The sequence below is a fragment of the Bufo bufo genome, chromosome 6 (genome assembly GCF_905171765.1).
Source record: "Bufo bufo chromosome 6, aBufBuf1.1, whole genome shotgun sequence".
Classification (NCBI taxonomy): Eukaryota; Metazoa; Chordata; class Amphibia; order Anura; family Bufonidae; genus Bufo; species Bufo bufo.
In genome coordinates, this window is record NC_053394.1 from 16057196 (window position 1) to 16076703 (window position 19508).

General features: G+C 44.5%; 1 long non-coding RNA gene across 1 annotated transcript in view; it reads left to right on the forward strand.

Moving 5' to 3' along the window:
* The first annotated feature begins 298 nt into the window (after positions 1–298).
* The window catches only part of LOC121005425, a 30943-nt gene continuing 11733 nt past the window's right edge, over positions 299–19508 (forward strand). The window contains exons 1-2 of the long non-coding RNA XR_005779939.1: positions 299–311; positions 16054–16187. This is a non-coding gene — a long non-coding RNA (uncharacterized LOC121005425). The remainder of the gene's footprint in view (positions 312–16053; positions 16188–19508) is intronic.

Consider the following 19508-nt stretch of genomic DNA (forward strand, 5'->3'; position numbering starts at 1 on the left):
GTCTGCAGCAGGAGCCTCCCCCCTCTGTCCTGTCTGCATCAGGAGTCTCCCCCCTCCGTCCTGTCTGCAGCAGGAGCCTCCCCCCTCTGTCACCTCTCCTGATGTGTCTGTTTTAGTAACCACTTGCATTTCCCATGTAATAACAAATCTGCAACATCTATTCTTATGACTCTCTGCTAAACCATTCCTCAATTATTCCTACTAGAAGTTTATGAATGAATTACTGTGCAATAGAGGTCCATCTAGGTGAGACCAGTTGGGGGAAGGGGTGTCCCTGCGCCGTCTGACACTGTCGGATCGGTGCTGCCAATGTCAATGCCAAGGATATAATTAGTATTGATGTAAAACCTGCTGCAAAGAAGGAAACAGGAGTGCGGCGTGGCCAAAAAGGCGTGGCCTAGTAGACATTTGGGTGGAGAAACAATAATATGGGTGTAGTTTTGGTGCAAAGGGCGGGTTTAGCAATTTCCTGCTGAAGAATAATCACCGCCCACTGAATGCCCGGTGAGCGGGTGAATCTGAGCCGGAGACGCGCGTTCTTCCTCGGCTTTCGGAGTTTCGCTTGTCTCCAGCCTTTGGACGCAGTCAGACGGAGCCGCTGCCGTTTACTTTGTGTCAACAGCAATTTCATTTAACACAGTTAATGTTGCAGGAACTTTCCTACGTAACTGCGGCGAAGTCGCCGCCTTATTAAACATTTCAGCAAACTGATAAAGAGCTTGTATATAGAACATAAATCATTCCAGTCCGCCGGCAGAGCCAGCATCAGATAGGGGAGCGCGCCGGGGCGCGTGACTTTAATAAACACACCACCGTCATTTACGCCGAATGTATAGCCTCACTTTATTACTAATTAAGAAAATAATATTCTGGAGGCAGCCATCGTGCCTGAATGGGTAAAGTGAGCAAAGAGAGAGGAGTGATAGTGGGCATGCTCAGCGATATGTGCGGGGGAGGGGCTGTGGGGTAATGTATTAGGCTACTTTCACATCCGGCAGGGGATAAGCAAAAACGGCATCCGGTAAATAATGCAACATTCTGCTTGTATTATCTCTAAAATAAACAAGACAGAATGCATTCTGTTCCGTTTCGTTGCGTTCCCATGACGCACGCAAAACCAGCATTTTTTGCGTGCATCATGGAATACTGATCGGGCATGAAATACGATGTAAGTCTATTCGTTGTTTCGGACACGGGAAAAAAAAACCTATCCGGCACTAAAACCATAAGCCAACGGGCGCCGGATCCGTTTTTTTTTTTCGTGTTCGAAACAACGGATCCAGCGCCATTGACTTCCATCATATTTCATGCCGTATCCGTCTTGTTCGGTAGCCCATGTCGTACAGAAAAAAACGCTGCATGCAGCAGCTTTGTGTGCGTCATCGAAAGGCAACGCAATGGAACGGAATGTATCCTGGCGCACTCCGTTCAAGTTCGTACAGTTTTCTCCCCATTGAAAATAAGAGGGGAGAAAACGGACGCGTTTTGGTAACGGTTTGAGATCCTAAAAAGGAGAGTCAGCGAGTGACCATTGGTATCTTAAGAGTTTATAAACAGAATGACAGATCTACAGTGCAGACTGACACAGAAGAGTAGGAGAGAATATAATAATACATATTTATAGGGGACTGGCGGTGGGCTGCTCATTAGTGGCATACCCTTTGGGCACCTTACAGAGGCCATTAGTGGCGGCCCATCTGGTGCGATATTAAAATCCAGCCTTCATTACGGCCATTATTTCTAGAGGAGACCATCTCTATAATACGGCGCCATATGGCAGCACAAGTAAAGTTTAACACGTGCAAAAGTCCAGACCTTGAAGACTGAAGTCAACCCAAACGTTCCTCTACTTTGCATAAAGGCTCACGCACGCAAAAGTATTTTCTTTCCGTGTCCGCTCCGTTTTTTGTTTTTTTTGCAGACTGTATACTGAACCATTCATTTCAAGGGGTCTGCAAAAAAAAAAAACGGAAGTTACTCCGCGTGCATTCCGTTTCTGTATGTCTGTCCTGCAAAAAATGAGAACATACCCTATTATTGTCCGCATTACGGACTTTCATCAGTATTTTTTGCGGATCTGTTTTTTGCGCACCGCAAAATACATACGGTCGTGTGCATGAGCCCTAAGTTGTAGTTGGAGCTGAACCTTGTGCGCCGTCGTGTAGGCTGAATGTGCGTGGTGCTGACACCTCATTACTTGAAGCCCCTGGGCCCTAAACTCTGCAGGGACCCCTTATGTACCGTGTGCTGTTTATTATACAGCGGTGTCAGGTACGGGGCCCCTGGTTGCAACTGCGACCTCTACATCAGGGATCAGCGACCTCCGACACTCCAGCTGTTCTGAAACTACAACTCCCAGAATCCTCCTTTCACTTTTTTGAGAGTTACAAGCGCAGCCGAATAGGTATGCATGCTGGGAGTTGTAGTTTCACAGCAGCCGGAGTGCCGAAGGTTGCCGATCCCTGCTCTACATCGTCTATACCTCCCGCACAGATAAGGAGCCTTTCTAAACTTCAGAATTGAACTTGCACCGAGTTTTTAAAACTCTCCCCGAGACTCCTCCGTGCGCGGTAAGTCACTTAGCCGCCATTACCCAACAATTGATCTGTTGTAAAGCGAGGATAATCTGACAGCGTAATTGCCAAAAGGTGCCCAATTAAAGCAGCAATTAAAACATCATCGCGGAGTGAGTCACTTAAATGACTGAAAAAGACTGAAAGCAGATGAGCTAAATTTAAAGAAATGAAATGTAAAAAAAAAAAAAAATAGTACATTTTTTTTAGATTAGTTTTTCTCCTCTTCCAACCTTCAGCAAAGGAAGGGTTAACTCCGTCTGCAGGAGCGCTGATGGGATCCTCTGCTCCCCTCTTATCAAAACAGGAGTCTCATCGCTGACATTTAGTGGTATTTAACGAACATGGCTAATGGAAATCTAATTAAACCCTCTGGTCCTTTTGGAAAAGTTGAGGTATGGGGGGGGGGGCGGGGGGGCACATGTTTTTTATGGTTTCCTCCATAAAAAGATTTTCCACATTGTATCTTCGTCTTCATGTAATTCCGACTAATGGTTCTGTTCTTCGTTGTTTCCTGGAGACGATACGTTTGCACACGGAGACGCAACGAGAGCGCGAGCCAAGAAAAAAATAATAAAAAATCTTGTCGTTTTAATATTTCTCGCCCCCCCCCCCCCTGTTTATGGAGCCGCTTGTCTTGAGGAACAGATTGTCCACATTGCCCGTCGCGCTCTTCCCTCCCTTCGCCAATTAACTCCGTCCCGCCGTGTTTACAAACATAATTAGACCCTCGCTCATCCCTGGATCTGATCCGTTTTTAGTTTGAATGTCATGGATTTTTTAATGAAAGAAATAAAAAGTTTTGCGGCGGTGGCTCCGAGAAGAAAAAAACACTAAGTAACATTTGTCGTCCATGGGTTAGAAAAAAAATGTCTTCTTTCATCGCAAAACAGCACCACCCCTGTCTGCAGGCTGTGTGTGGTATTGCAGTCCAGTCCTGTCTGTGTCAGTGGATGCAGCCCAGGGACAAGGGTTGCGCTGTTTTGGGGAAGAAAGCCGTGGGTTTCTTAAGGTCGGGTGACTTGCAGTTTGGTTATTGTATGGTGTGTGATTTTCTTTTGCACTATATGGTGGTATTATTAGACAATTCTGAAGTCATCTATATGAACTGGTATAATATGAGCATTGCATCATGGTTGTATTTTATTCACTTTATACGGGATTCACACGGCCGGTGCCCGTGCATTGCGGACTGCTATTTGCGGTTCAAAAAATGGGCACGAAGCCCTTACGTTTGTATGAATGAGCCCCAAAGAGGTAATATTTGATCATGGTATGCTGATATAATTTGGACACTGCATGTTGGTATTTGAGCAACGTATGGCAGTATAATTTGAGTGCTGTATGGTGGTATTATTTTAGTACATTATGATGGAATTATTTAAACACTGTACGGTGGTATTGTTTGAGCATTGTATGATGGTATTATTTTAGCACTCTATTATGGCGCTATTTAAGTGCTGTATGGCGGCATTAGTTGAGCTCTGTATGCTGTTATTATTTGAACACTGTATGGTGGTATTACTGTATGTTAGCATTCTATGGGGTTGCTATTTAAGCGCCATATGGTGACATTATTTTTGCATTGTTTGGTGGTGGTATTGTATTTGGGCATTATTTGAGAACTGTATGGTGGTATTAGGTTTGCACTCTATGTTGGCGCCATTTGAGCTCTGTATGGAAACATTATATTGCACTGTTTTATGATGTTACTGATATGGTGGTATTATTTGTGTACTGAATGTTGACATCATTTCAGCACGGTGTTATTATACTGTTCACATTGGTTTGATACATTGTATCTTTTGTATTGCCGGGATTGTGAAACAGTTTAGTGTTTTTAGTGCATGCGGTCATATCACGGAGGAGTGTGTACTACGAGGCTTCAGTTCATATTTCGAGGGGTCCACATCCTAGTACATCTGCAGCCTGGGCCTCTGACAGTACGTCTCAGTATTAGGCGGCTTATACCACGTCCTCCTCTTAAGTAAATTCTTCCCTTCAGCCTCGTTAAATGTCATGTTGTTCTCCGGTAAATGTCTTCTTGTGCCTCGCAGAGAGGAAGATCCCGATGAGCACGAGACGCTTTCCAGTCAGTTTCTCCATTAAGAAGAAGGAGCAATTTCTAAATACATGTGAGAGCATTAATGTCCTTCCCAGGTGAGCGCACTAAATCTCCGACATCAACTGTATCCTCAGAAGGCGAATTATCCCGTCCTCCCGTTACCAGAGGCAATAAAAGCCACAGCTGACCTATTTTCCCCTGGTTTTCAAATTGCAGTTAAATTAGTTCATATAGAGACGTTCTGCTGCCGAAGCCACATGTGACATTGTAATTACTATTATTTTACAACTGGGCTGGAACACACGGATACAGAACCACGCATATATATATACAGATGTAGCAGAGCTGAGTGGACCATGTGCCATGTCAAATAAATAAATAAGTAGAAAGCTATTTCGGCTCTGCTACATCGCTATAGAAGAGCGTATTAAAGGGGTTCTAATTTTTATTTAAAGGGTTTATATTACACAGACATTGGGATATCGCTAGGATACGCCACCGGGATAGGTCATCGTCATTAGGCCTCTTACACACAACCGTTTTTTAATTTTTTTCGTTTACGGGCCATTTTTTGCGTTCCGTATACGGTCCCTATACGGAACCGTTCATTTCAATGGTTCCGCAAAAAAAACGGAATGTACTCTGTATGCATTCCGTTTCTGTATTTCCGTTTTTCCGTTGCGTGGGAAGATAGAACATGTCCTATTATTGCCTATTATTGCCCGCAAATCACGTTCCGTGGCTCCATTCAAGTCAATGGGTCCGCAAAAAAAAAAATGGAACGCATACGGAAATGCATCCGTATGTTTTCCATATCTGTTCCGTTTTTGCGGAACCATCTATTGAAAATGTTATGCCCACCCCAATTTTTTCTATGTAATTACTGTATACTGTATATGCCATATGGAAAAACGGAACAGAAATGGAAACACAACGGAAACAATAAAACAGAACAACGGATCCGTGAAAAACGGACCGCAAAACACTGAGAAAGGCCTCTTTCACACGACGGTATGGCTTTTTCAGTGTTTTGCGGGCCGTTTTTTCCGGATCCGTTGTTCCGTTTTTCGTTACCGTTGTGTTTCCGTTTCCGTTTTTCTGTTCCGTTTTTCGGTATGGAATATACAGTATACAGTAATTACATAGAATAAATTGGGCTGGGCATAACATTTTCAATAGATGGTTCCACGAAAAACGGAACAGATACGGAAGACATATGGATGCATTTCCGTATGTGTTCCGTTTTGTTTGCGGACCCGTTGACTTGAATGGAGCCACGGACCGTGATTTGCGGACAAGAATAGGACAAGACTCAAAATCTAGCGGAATGGAATTGCGGACATACGGAAACAGAATGCTCACGGAGTACATTCCGTTTTTTTGCGGACCCATGGGAATGAATAGTTCTGTATACGAAACGCAAAAAAAGTTAGTGTGAACGAGCCCAAAGGCCTCTTTCACATGACCGTATGGCTTCCTCAGTGTTTTGCGGTCCATTTTTTCACGAATCCGTTGTTCAGTTTTTTTTTGTTTCCATTGTGGTTCCGTTTTTTTCGGTTGCGTTTTTCCGTATGGCATAAACAGTATACAGTAATGACATAGAAAAAAGTTGGTCTGGGCATAACATTTTCAATAGATGCTTCCGCAAAAACGGACATACAGATGCATTTCCGTATGTGTTCCGTTGTTTTTTTTATTTTGCGAACCCATTGACTTGAATGGAGCCACGAAATGTGATTTGCGGGCAATAATAGGACATGTTCTATCTTTCAACGGAATGGAAAAACGGAAACGGAATGCATACAGAGTACATTCCGTTATTTTGCGGACCCATTGAAATGAGCGGTTCCGTTTACGGACCGCAAAAAAAGTCTGTAAATGGGAAAAAAACGGTTGTGTGCATGAGGCCTTAAAGCCGTTGTCTCACTTCAAACATTGATTGTCTATCAGTAGAATCTGCCACCGATGTCACGTGGTTGTGGGTCACACCTCTGAGACCTGCACCTATTTCCAGAACAGGCAACTGAAAGTCAAGGCGATCGTACTGCACATGCGCGGCGTGTTCTCCATTCATTTCTATGGGAGTTCCGCTCACTCAGCTATTAGAAATGAATGGAGAAAGCACCGTGCAAGCGCGGACAGCGCTCAGTTCACTTCTGTGGGACTGCGGAAAATTGTTGAGCCAGCGCTCCCCTATTTTCAAAAACCCCTCAGAAATGAATGGAGGGTGGCCGCGCTTCCGTGGCTATTCTCCGCTCAATTTGGGGATTCCGTTCTAGAGATAGAAGCAGGTCCCAGAGATCTGACATTGGTGGCATATATTATGGGGAGACAACCCTTTGACCTGTAATTACGATGACCTATCCTATTGAAGTGAATGGGAGCGGTGCTGCAGTACCATTCACGGCCACTACCCGCTGTGTGGCGCTGTGCTGTCGCGGGGCTTATTCTGGGCTGATCCGCTGTGGTGCCAGGAGTAGGAGTTGATGACCTACCCTAAGGACAGGTCATCATTATTACAATTCAGGGACTTAGAAAAAATTGTTACAATGTACGAAAGTATCACTTGATGGCAATGTTGTCTTTGTATGTAGATGGTTGAGTTCCTTATAGGTACTGCGATGTGAATCCTCAGTGGAGAAGGAGGATACTAGGAAAGCCTAGGTCCTAGGAGATGAAGGCTCTACCTACTCATGCTGTTTTTGCAGTGTATGTCTGGGTTGTGTACATCTAGAAGATATTGTGGATGCCCCGACCTATGCCACCATATAGGTAAACAATGGCATAGAGCGCCCATAGGTCCCCAAGCTAATGCTACCGTATATCCCTAACAATAAGGTACATTGACATATTCCACCCCAGGTGAATGCCAGAAGAAGACTCCTTTGGCTTCTGTCAGGTGTAGGGGGTATGGCTAGGCTTGATGTATTAATACAACTACAGTGGAGCATAGGAACAGGTAACCCCTTCAGAGAGGAAGGTATGGCAGGGTATGCGGGTACATTTTATATGAGGGAGGGCGTCATTATTTATGCACTTCTATTTAAGTCTATGCATGTCATACTCCACTGTACCGCCATACAGTTCCCTTGTGATCGGCGCACTCAGTAGGGGCGGAGTGACATAGATTCAAGCTTTATGTTCCTTGAAACCTAATTATATGGACTGTTAATTGGGGCTGGATGTGGAAGATTAAAATACAGCAGGAAGTCCATTACTGAAATAAACTGGTCAATGGAACCTCAGTGACTAACGTTACGGTCTACAAGGGTTTAAGGTGGTACAATGCGGTACTGGAGTCTCCCGGATACATATTGTAGAGCCTCTTGTCTATTTCTGATCTTCAGCAGAGAAGTGTTCTTCAGGAATTATATACTGTACAGGACATGAAAGAGCAGAGGACGGTGGAGGGGCCCCTAGACTAAAGCTAAGAAAAGCAGAGAGGAGGATCCTCAGGGGCTGGCAGCAGTAATGCAGAACTGGCAGAAGATCCTCCACCCATCAATTGTCATATAATAATACTCAAGGGGAATGGGGCCTTTGGACCTGCTAGGGCATTCGAGCTCAGGTGCGGTGCTTCGTGCAGAGGAAGATCTTATACACATATCTGAAGATGACTGCTGCAAGATTACCAGCTTTAAAAAAAATAAGGCCCCTTTCACACGGGCGAGTATTCCGCGCGGATGCGATGCGTGAGTTGAACGCATTGCACCCGCACTGAATCCTGACCCATTCATTTCTATGGGGCTGTGCACACGAGCGGTGATTTTCACGCATCACTTTTGCGTCGCGTGAAAACCGCAGCATGCTCCTCTTTGTGCGTTTTTCATGTAACGCAGGCCCCATAGAAATGAATGGGGTTGCGTGAAAATCGCAAGCATCCGCAAGCAAGTGCGGATGCGGTGCGATTTTCACGCACGGTTGCTAGGAGACGATCGGGATGGGGACCCGATCATATTTATTTTCCCTTATAACATGGTTATAAGGTAAAATAATAGCATTCTGAATACAGAATGCATAGTAAAACAGCGCTGGAGGGGTTAAAAAAATAAAATAAAAATACTCACCTTAATCCACTTGATCGCGCAGCCTGGCATCTCTTCTGTCTTCTTTTTTGCTGTGTGCAGGAAAAGGACCTGTGGTGACGTCACTCCGGTCATCACATGATCCATCACCATGGTAAAAGATCATGTGACGGACCATGTGATGACCGGAGTGACGTCACCACAGGTCCTTTTCCTGCACACAGCAAAAAAGAAGACAGAAGAGATGCCAGGCTGCGCGATCAAGTGGATTAAGGTGAGTTAAATTTTTATTTTATTTTTTTAACCCCTCCAGCCCTATTGTACTATGCATTCTGTATTCAGAATGCTATTATGTTCACGTATAGCCATGTTATAGGGGGAAATAATACAATCTACAGAACACCGATCCCAAGCCCGAACTTCTGTGAAGACGTTCGGGTTTGGGTACCAAACATGCGCGATTTTTCTCACGCGAGTGCAAAACGCATTACAATGTTTTGCACTCGCGCAGAAAAATTGCGGGTGTTCCCGCAACGCACCCGCACCTTTCAACGCCCGTGTGAAAGAGGCCTAACTAAAAAATGACAATACTCTGTCAGCAGCTGTTTATGCTGTAGGTGTCTTTTTGTGGCCACCCAGTGGTTGGGAATTGATGTGGGTTGCGGTCTGTCGAGGGCTTGTGATAATTTATTAAATTTAGATTGTGAGAAATTAAAGGTTGCCAGGTCCCCAAACAAATTGGAGATGTCTGGAATTGATGAGTGAGTAAAAAAAACAAAAATAAAAACCCACTCACCTGCTTCGGTGGTCCCATCTCCTGTATAGTGTCTGTGCCTCTGCCACTTCCAATCCTGACCTGGTGGGAAATGTGCTGACTTTCTGCATGTCACAGCTAATGGAGGCCTCAACCATGACATGTGCATGCGCAGCAAGTGACCGGTGCGGTGACGATGCGCAGGGAGTCAGCATGTCGTACCTTGGGCTAGGCTGGGACCATAAGTGGTAGGGACAGAGACACTCTTGCAGGGTGGCCTCAGCAAGTGAGGGGATTTTTGCTCACACATTGTGCCATTACTAATTTTATTTCAGGACCTTGACAACCCCTTTAAGAGAATTTTACGGGTGGACATACGGTACACAGCTGCACCCCTGGTTGTCATGGATTTCAAAAATGGGAGGAGAGACATCTCCAGTGCCCCATGTAATGGCTTTGCTACAGACTAAGTCATGCCAAAGCGATGGATGCCATACACAAGAAGAGATGGACTGGATCACGTGACAATCCAAGCAAAATGGTGGCTATATTGACTCATGGACCTACCTCTATCGTAGTCACACCATAGCTGGGCAGCCACAGGATTGGCATCCCCTATCTGATTGGGAACCTGCAAAAATTGGTGCATCCCGGTGTGGTAGCGGTGCAGGGGTTAATCGCACTGTATTACAGTCACTGTGCCAAGCGGTTTTAATGATTTTATTATTCTTGCGAAGGTAGGAACTTTGAAAGAAAGTTCATGAAGTGGGAGCACCTTCTGGCGTCGGCTGCAGTGCTGACTGCTCATTCCTGTAACTGAATTATTAATCCAAGCAGAATGTGTGACGGAGCGTGCGGTCGTGTTTCCCAATTCACAAATCTGAAATGACAAATAGGTGCACTTACAAAGAATGCTACCTCAGCCGGGATTTCACCGGGGGCTAAATATATCTCACCAAATCAGCCAACTTCTGAAAGTCATCTATTTCTTCTGCTGCATAATCATCGGAAATTCCCTCGGGGGCGTAGTCAGGAGCAGGAGCACCCAGGAGGAATGGACAACTCTGCAGGCAAGAGAAGAACAAGATCATGGGGCGTCATTGATGCTTCCTGCTGAGTTTAACTTCCTAACCACTGCTTTGGGGAAGTTCTACCTAAACTAAAAGCTTGTACCACGTGCCATTGATAATACATCTTAGCAGAGGAGCTGTAGAGTCCTAACATCTGAGCAAAGGTTCTTGGGGGCCCAAAGGCCTCCCAGCTGTATGAAAGGCAGCAGTTTTTTTTAAAGGTAACATCATAGGTGGTGGGGCCCTATTATACATTTTGCATTGGAGGCCAGAAGATAAGAAAGTGGAAAGAGGACACCAAGGGAGGAGAGGCTATAGAGGATGCTAGATAACACTTCTGCCTATATCTGCTTTGTTTTTTTAAGGGCAGGAAAATATTTAAAAGCAATGCATGACCTAAATAGTAGGGTGTATGGACTTCATAGAGAGGGAAGTCCCTGTAGGACACATAGTATAGAGTATCTGCATCGAGTGTCCACCCATTCTGGTGGACACAGCACAATCCTACGTTACCTGATTGGCAATATATAAACGTCCGCCTTGAGGTTCTCCTGGCTGATGACCAAGGGAGAGAGAAGTCCTCCCTATGGAGATCAGATGGGACAACTCTTTTAGGGTGTGGCCCTCTTGATGAAAGGGATTTTAGTTTTAATTACTTTTTATTAAGCCATGGAGAGACAGAACAGCCATGGACAATTCACAGAATATACACTGCTCAATAAAATAAAGGGAACACAAAAATAACACATCCTAGATCTGAATTAATTAAATATTCTTCTGAAATACTTTGTTCTTTACATAGTTGAATGTGCTGACAACAAATTCACACAAAAAAAAATATATGGAAATCAAATTTTTTAACCCATGGAGGTCTGGATTTGGAGTCACCCTCAAAATTAAAGTGGAAAAACACACTACAGGCTGATCCAACTTTGATGTAATGTCCTTAAAACAAGTCAAAATGAGGCTCAGTAGTGTGTGTGGCCTCCACGTGCCTGAATGACCTCCCTACAACGCCTGTGCATGCTCCTGATGAGGTGGCGGACGGTCTCCTGAGGGATCTCCTCCCAGACCTGGACTAAAGCATCTGCCAACTCCTGGACAGTCTGTGGTGCAACGTGACATTGGTGGATAGAGCGAGACGTGATGTCCCAGATGTGCTCAATTGGATTCAGGTCTGGGGAACGGGCAGGCCAGTCCATAGCATCAATGCCTTCGTCTTGCAGGAACTGCTGACACACTCCAGCCACATGAGGTCTAGAATTGTCTTGCATTAGGAGGAACCCAGGGCCATCCGCACCAGCATATGGTCTCACAAGGGGTCTGAGGATCTCATCTCGGTACCAAATGGCAGTCAGGCTACCTCTGGCGAGCACATGGAGGGCTGTGCGGCCCTCCAAAGAAATGCCACCCCACACCATTACTGACCCAATGCCAAACCGGTCATGCTGGAGGATGTTGCAGGCAGCAGAACGTTCTCCACGGCGTCTCCAGACTCTGTCACGTCTGTCACATGTGCTCAGTGTGAACCTGCTTTCATCTGTGAAGAGCACAGGGCGCCAGTGGCGAATTTGCCAATCTTGGTGTTTTCTGGCAAATGCCAAACGTCCTGCACGGTGTTGGGCTGTAAGCACAACCCCCACCTGTGGACGTCGGGCCCTCATATCACCCTCATGGAGTCTGTTTCTGACCGTTTGAGCAGACACATGCACATTTGTGACCTGCTGGAGGTCATTTTGCAGGGCTCTGGCAGTGCTCCTCCTGTTCCTCCTTGCACAAAGGCGGAGGTAGCGGTCCTGCTGCTGGGTTGTTGCCCTCCTACGGCCTCCTCCACATCTCCTGATGTACTGGCCTGTCTACTGGTAGCGCCTCCATGCTCTGCCACAGCTCGCATTGATGTGCCATCCTGGATAAGCTGCACTACCTGAGCCACTTGTGTGGGTTGTAGACTCCGTCTCATGCTACCACTAGAGTGAAAGCACCAGCAGCATTCAAAAGTGACCAAAACATCAGCCAGGAAGCATAGGAACTGAGAAGTGGTCTGGGGTCACCACCTGCAGAACCAATCCTTTATTGGGGGTGTCTTGCTAATTGCTTATAATTTCCACCTGTTGTCTATCCCACTTGCACAACAGCATGTGAAATTGATTGTCACTCAGTGTTGCTTCCTAAGTGGACAGTTTGATTTTACAGAAGTGTGATTGACTTGTAGTTACATTGTGTTGTTTAAGTGTTCCCTTTATTTTTTTGAACAGTGTACATCGTTCCACACCATTTTCATGTAAAATATAAGAATGCAGTTGGTGTGATATCATAAATTCTGCATCAAAATTACGATTTGTCTCAACATATAAAAGTGAATATATGGTAAAAAGGTTACGGAGGGGAGGAGGTGGGGTGGGGGTAAAGAAGGGGGGGGGCGGATGTGAGACTGGAAAAGTTGGGGAAGGAGGGACAGAGGAAATAACAATAATATTCTGAACTGAGGTCGCAGAGGAGGTCCACTGTTGTTGATAATATAGTCACTATGAGAAGAGGTACAGTGGTATAAGGAGGTCGGTTAAGTGTGGTACGTCAATGTATATGCATCTCAAGGACTATGAAATCCCCTAAACATCTGCCAGGGACACCAGAGGCGTAAGAATGCAGAGTGGGAGCCATTTTCCCAGCTGGCAATCCGTTCCATTCGGTAAATATGATCGAATCGTAGAAGTCATTGGGCTATTAGGGAGGGAGATGTGGGTTTCCAATACATGGCTACTAGGATTCTAGCTGCTGCCAGTAAGTAGGTACTAAGCTTTTTTCTAGAGTTGCACCCCACCTGGTCTCCATATATGTTGAGGAGATAGGTCTTAGGTGTCGGGGGGAAGTGCCACCTGACATACTCGTGAAATGATGTCTCCAATCTCTCGCCAAAAGGAGTTAATTTTAGGACATTCCCACCAAATATGAAGAAATGAACCCAAGGTCTGATGGCCTCTCCAGCAAAGTGGACTAGATGCTGGTGAGAGAAATATCTTGGCAAAAGACAACTTTTCCCATTTTTTTATACAAAGTTGGCATTTGACCAAGATATTTATCTCACCCAGCATGGGTATATGTAAAAAGACACCCCAAAACACATTCCCCACCTTCTCCTGAGTACGGAGATACCAGATGTGTGACACTTTTTTGCAGCCTAGGTGGGCAAAGGGGCCCATATTCCAAAGAGCACCTTTCGGATTTCACAGGTCATTTTTTACAGAATTTGATTTCAAACTCCTTACCACACATTTGGGCCCCTAGAATGCCAGGGCAGTAGAACTACCCCACAAGTGACCCCATTTTGGAAAGAAGAGACCCCAAGGTATTCGCTGATGGGCATAGTGAGTTCATAGAACTTTTTATTTTTTGTCACAAGTTAGTGGAATATGAGACTTTGTAAGAAAAAAAAAAAAAAAAAAAATCATCATTTTCTGCTAACTTGTGACAAAAAATAAAAAGTTCTATGAACTCACTATGCCCATCAGCGAATACCTTAGGGTGTGTACTTTCCGAAATGGGGTCATTTGTGGGGTGTTTGTACTGTCTGGGCATTGTAGAACCTCAGGAAACATGACAGGTGCTCAGAAAGTCAGAGCTGCTTCAAAAAGCGGAAATTCACATTTTTGTACCATAGTTTGTAAACGCTATAACTTTTACCCAAACCATTTTTTTTTACCCAAACATTTTTTTTTATCAAAGACATGTAGAACAATAAATTTAGAGCAAAATTTATATATGGATGTAGTTTTTTTTGCAAAATTTGACAACTGAAAGTGAAAAATGTCATTTTTTTGCAAAAAAAATCGTTAAATTTCGATTAATAACAAAAAAAGTAAAAATGTCAGCAGCAAAGAAATACCACCAAATGAAAGCTCTATTAGTGAGAAGAAAAGGAGGTAAAATTCATTTGGGTGGTAAGTTGCATGACCGAGCAATAAATGGTGAAAGTAGTGTAGGTCAGAAGTGTAAAAAGTGGCCTGGTCTTTCAGGGTGTTTAAGCACTGGGGGCTGAAGTGGTTAAGACCACGTTCCTTTGATCATCGGGGTCCCAGCAGTCAGACACCCACCAATCAGACACTTATCACCTGTCGTGTCATAGCTGTTTCACCTTTTCACATTCCCTATCCTTAAAGGTTTTCTTTGGGTGTAAAAAATAAATAAAATTAAATTTAAATTAAAAATTTGGTCCAAAATATGTGTCAAACTAAAATAGAAATGCTCGCCTGTTAAAGGGCCTGTGTCCACAGGATCGTGGATAACTAAGTGATCCGTGGGGGTCTGAATGCTGATCCCCCTTCATGACTAAGTGGCAGGTCGAGCATATACCCTGCCTCTCCATCCATTCTCTATAGAGTCGCCGGAGATGGCGGAGTACAGCCAGTCCGAGCCTGTGTATGTTCCATCTTCTGATCCTGGTGTATTATGGAAAGTCGTCTAACATGCTGTTGGATGTGAAATAATTGTAAAGGAAAGAGGGGTCTAAGTTGAGGGTGGAGTTGCCAACCTTGTGGCAAATTTAAATCGGGGTCTAAGAGGTCTATTAATGGCAATGTAATATGTCTTCCAGCCTCTATGAGTGATCTCCTAAAAAGAGGAGCAGAGTCACTCAATACATCTCGTACTTGAATTAAAGGTGAGAATTGAGGTTGTTAACAAAGCGGGGTAAAGGGATTGCCTCCAGATATGAAAGGGATTTTAGGAGCAAAATGTTCTAAGCCTACAGGTTCCTGAGATATAACTCTTGTATGGAGTGCGTAAGATCACAGGACTGTCTACAGTATTTGTTTTTGGGCCCTAATTCAAAATCAGGGGGGCCCCACCTATCAAGTACTAAGGAGAAAATGCAGGGAAGGAGCCCCACTATTACCTCCTCGCTGTGTATTCCTTCTAGATATGGATTGATTAAAAATGAAGCTATAAATCAAGTATGCTGAACCTATTTCTGTGCTGCCTGTGATGTGACATTCATCAACTGAACACCACCCATACATCTGACTAGCCGCCCATGGGCTTGTCTTTGGCCCCTCGGCTGTCTTGTAAATGTGTAGAAGGTGGAGTGCCGATTCACTTTTTGGTTGGCTATGTATGATACTGGAGTCTTATTATGCTGTACAGCAGCCTTTGGACCTTCTCAATCAAAAGCGCCCAAGTGCAATCGCTACCTCCTATAGCTAGATCCTGGTGTATGGTACATAGTGAACAGATGGGCCCAACCTCATCTTTGCAAGAATTTGCCCAACCTCAAAAATTGCAACAAGGTAGCAAAACCCTTCAAAGGCTGCAGTTCACATGACGACCACTGGGTGGACACGCATAGACACCTTAACTTACAGGATAGACACCTCAACTCATCTTTTCACCACACATCTCAGGATACATTGAGCAGAGAGGAAGGGTAAGGAAGGTCACCTCTGTTGATCACAATATACAGATTTATTTAAAGGGATTTTCTGAGATTTTTTTAACTGATGACCTATCCAGAGGTGGGACCCCCGCCAACCAGCTGTTCGAGAAGGCACCGGCCTACTTTTAGTTCACCAAGAACAGCGCCATAAATTGCAAAGTGGCTGTGCTTGGTATTGCAGCTCAGCCCCATTAACTTCAATGGGGCTGAGCTGTGCCTAGGCCATGTGACTGATGAAAGTGACGTCATGTGGCCTAGGGAAAGTTGGAGAAGTGCAAATGATTGGCGGAGGTCCCCCACCCATCAGATACTGATGACCTATCCTGAGGATTGGTCATCAGTATAGAAGTCTTGGAAAAAACCCTTTAAGGGAATACTGTACTGGACATGAGCTCTGGGCTCTACTTGTCAAGATCACCATCAGAGGGATATTTCTGCTGTAAAATTAAATCGGACTTGTCCGCTGGGAGCGGTGACATGGAGAGAAATGACACAATAACCCCGCAGCATTTTATCGAAGGCGTAGAAAGAAAACTTCATATGTATGAGTGCTGCACTGAGAACATGCCGCTTATCCCAGCGCCGCATCTCTCCAGAATCCCTCCGCTCCCTTTATCCTTCTCCATCTCCTTGAGAAGGAGCTAGTCCAGTAAATTGAATTGTAATGGCTTCCAATCTATTTCAATTTAAAAGCAATATAACAAAATGGGAAGCATTATCTTACATGAAGTAGCGACTTGGCTTTCTGTGAAGGGGCAGAAAGCAGGTCGCCAGGCAGACATCTTCTAATCTTAATTTATCTCCTTCACCGACTGATTTGTGACGTGAGAAAATGCTACCGCATTACTCCCGGCTCCTTAATAATTCACTATGGGTGCCATGACTCCGAGCGCATTATATCCCAGTTGTCGGGAGCCCGCAGACAAAAAAAAAAACATGGTCTCATTCAACGCCCATGACTCTCAGTGTCACTCCGTTGTGTGGGACCGGCTGCAGTTACAGAGGGGTGTACACCCTTTGACTTGACATATTTGGCAAAAAAGGAATCCGTCAGCAGTTTTGACCATGCTAAACTGCTGACGGCACTAGGTAGGGGCTGGAGAAAACTGTAGAAATATACCTTTATGGAGCTTTCCGTCAGGAGTAGTGTGAATATGAAATTTTATTCTGCTCCTGCAAGTGCCCAGAAGGTGGGGCTTCACGGTGAAGTGAACTGAGCTGCTTCACAGCCTCTTCGTTCTGCGCTGAAGGACAGCTGCGGTGGTCTCCTGATTGGGTGCTACAGCTGTCATTCAGAGCAGAGGGGAGGGGCTGTGATGCAGCTCAATGCAGAGAGCACTTCAGAGGGAAGCTCCGACTCCTGGACACTTGCAGGTGCAGAACCAGGCAGAATAAAAGGCTTCCTTTAAGGACTTCAATTTCTTACTATACAAATTCAACACAATGTCATTACATGCTAGTAAAACCTTTGACAGCCTGCAATTCACATCAGAACCACTGGGTGGCCACATAGAGACACGAATAAACATCTCCAGAAAGAGTATCACAAGTCATGTTTTTTTTTTTTTTTTCAGAACCGGTCATCTCGTGCCACATATATCAGGATATACATCAGGAAATATTTGACAGAAGGGTTTAAATAGAGCGTTAAAAGTGGTTGTCTGTGACAATAGTCTTAAAGATGGCTTTTTTAAATAAAAATTATTTAAAAGGTTGCTTCTTTCTTTCCATTCCCCATGTGTTGCAAGATTTGTACTGGCATGTAAAGAATGGGTTGTGATTGACAAGTTTTCCAATAGACACCACATCCTGCAGTCATGTGACCTAGTCATATGACTGCAGCACCGAACAGCACAGCTAGATGCGGCATCACTGTTAGATGTGGCATCACTGTTCGATGTGGCATCACTGATGTGGCATCACTGCTAAATGTGACATCACTGTTAGATGTGGCATCACTGTGCAAGATGTGGCATCACTGTTAGATGTGGTATCACTTTTAGATGTGGCAGCACTGTTTGATGTGGCATCACTGCTAGATGGGGCATCACCGTTTGATGTGGTATCACTGATTAATGTAGCATCACTGCTAGATGTGGTATCACTGATTAATGTAGCATCACTGTTAGATGTGGCATCACTGTTCGATGTGGCGTCACTGTTTGTTTGATGTGGCATCACTGATAGATGTGATATCAATGTTAGATGTGGCGTCACTGTTAGATGTGGCATCACTGTTAGATATGGCATCACTGCTAGATGTGACATCACTGTTAGATGTGACATCACTGTTTGATGTGGCATCACTGATGTTGCATCACTGTTAGATATGGCATCACTGCTAGATGTGACATCACTGCTAGATGTGACATCACTGCTAGATGTGACATCACTGTTTGATGTGGCATCACTGCTAGATGTGACATCACTGTTTGATGTGGCATCACTGTTTGATGTGGCATCACTGCTAGATGTGACATCACTGTTTGATGTGGCACCACTGTTACATGTGGAATCACTTTGCATGTAGCAAATGTAAATTTGACTCTTAAAGGGTCAAATACTCTGTTGTGGCAAACTTTAAATGGATACATAATACAACTAAATCTGTTGAAAAATATAAGTTAAAGTTTTTCGCCACTGTATAGATAACGGCTATGGACACATTCGAGGCAATTTTTTTATGATTACTCATTTTGGACTAAAAATCTTTTTTCAATATGTCTTTATTAAAAACTTTCTGCAGTTTTTGTGATATGTGTAGTTAAAAATCAGTCTACTCGCAGACTGTCCCTCCTGAGTTTCATCAGCTGAGTCTGAAGCCTTATCTCAGGTCTTCTGACTAAAGTTGAGCGGACACCTGGATGTTCGGGTTCGGCAGGTTCGGCCGAACTTGAAAAAAAAGTTTGTGTTCGGGACCCGAATTTGACCCTGAACCCGAACCCTATTGAAGTCAATGGGGACCCGAACTTTTGGTCACTAAAATGGCTCTAAAATAGTCCTGGAAGGGGCTAGAGGGCTGCAAAAGGCATCAAAATGTGCTTAAGAGCATGACAACTGTTCTGCAAACAAATGTGGATAGGGAAATGACTTAAAATAACATAAAATACAGAAAAATTTAAAATAACAATCTGGATCTAGGAGTAGGAGGTTGAGGAGGTGGATGGGTGGATGTGGCGGTGTAGGTTGACGTGGCGGTGTAGGTGGAAGCGGCGGTGAAGGAGGAATAGGTAGCCAACACTGATTTGTGTTATTTTTTATTTTTAAATTGGGGTATCCCCCAAAATATTGGGACATATAACAAAATAAAACAAAGAATAAGTGCACTTGAGTACAAGAATGGATGGTTGAGGCTGGTATAAATGTCTATTCTGCACAAGGTACGGACAAGTCCTGTGGGATCCATGCCTGGTTCATTTTAATAAACGTAAGCTTGTCCACATTGGCTGCGGCCTGTGATAATGCTCTCTGCCGTGCTAAACACACGTTCACACTATACACTGGCTGCAGGGCAGGTCAGCACCTCCAAGGCTGACAAAGCTTTTCCACATTCGGGCCATGCTAACCCTGCCTTCTCAGGTGCTGGCGGTGCC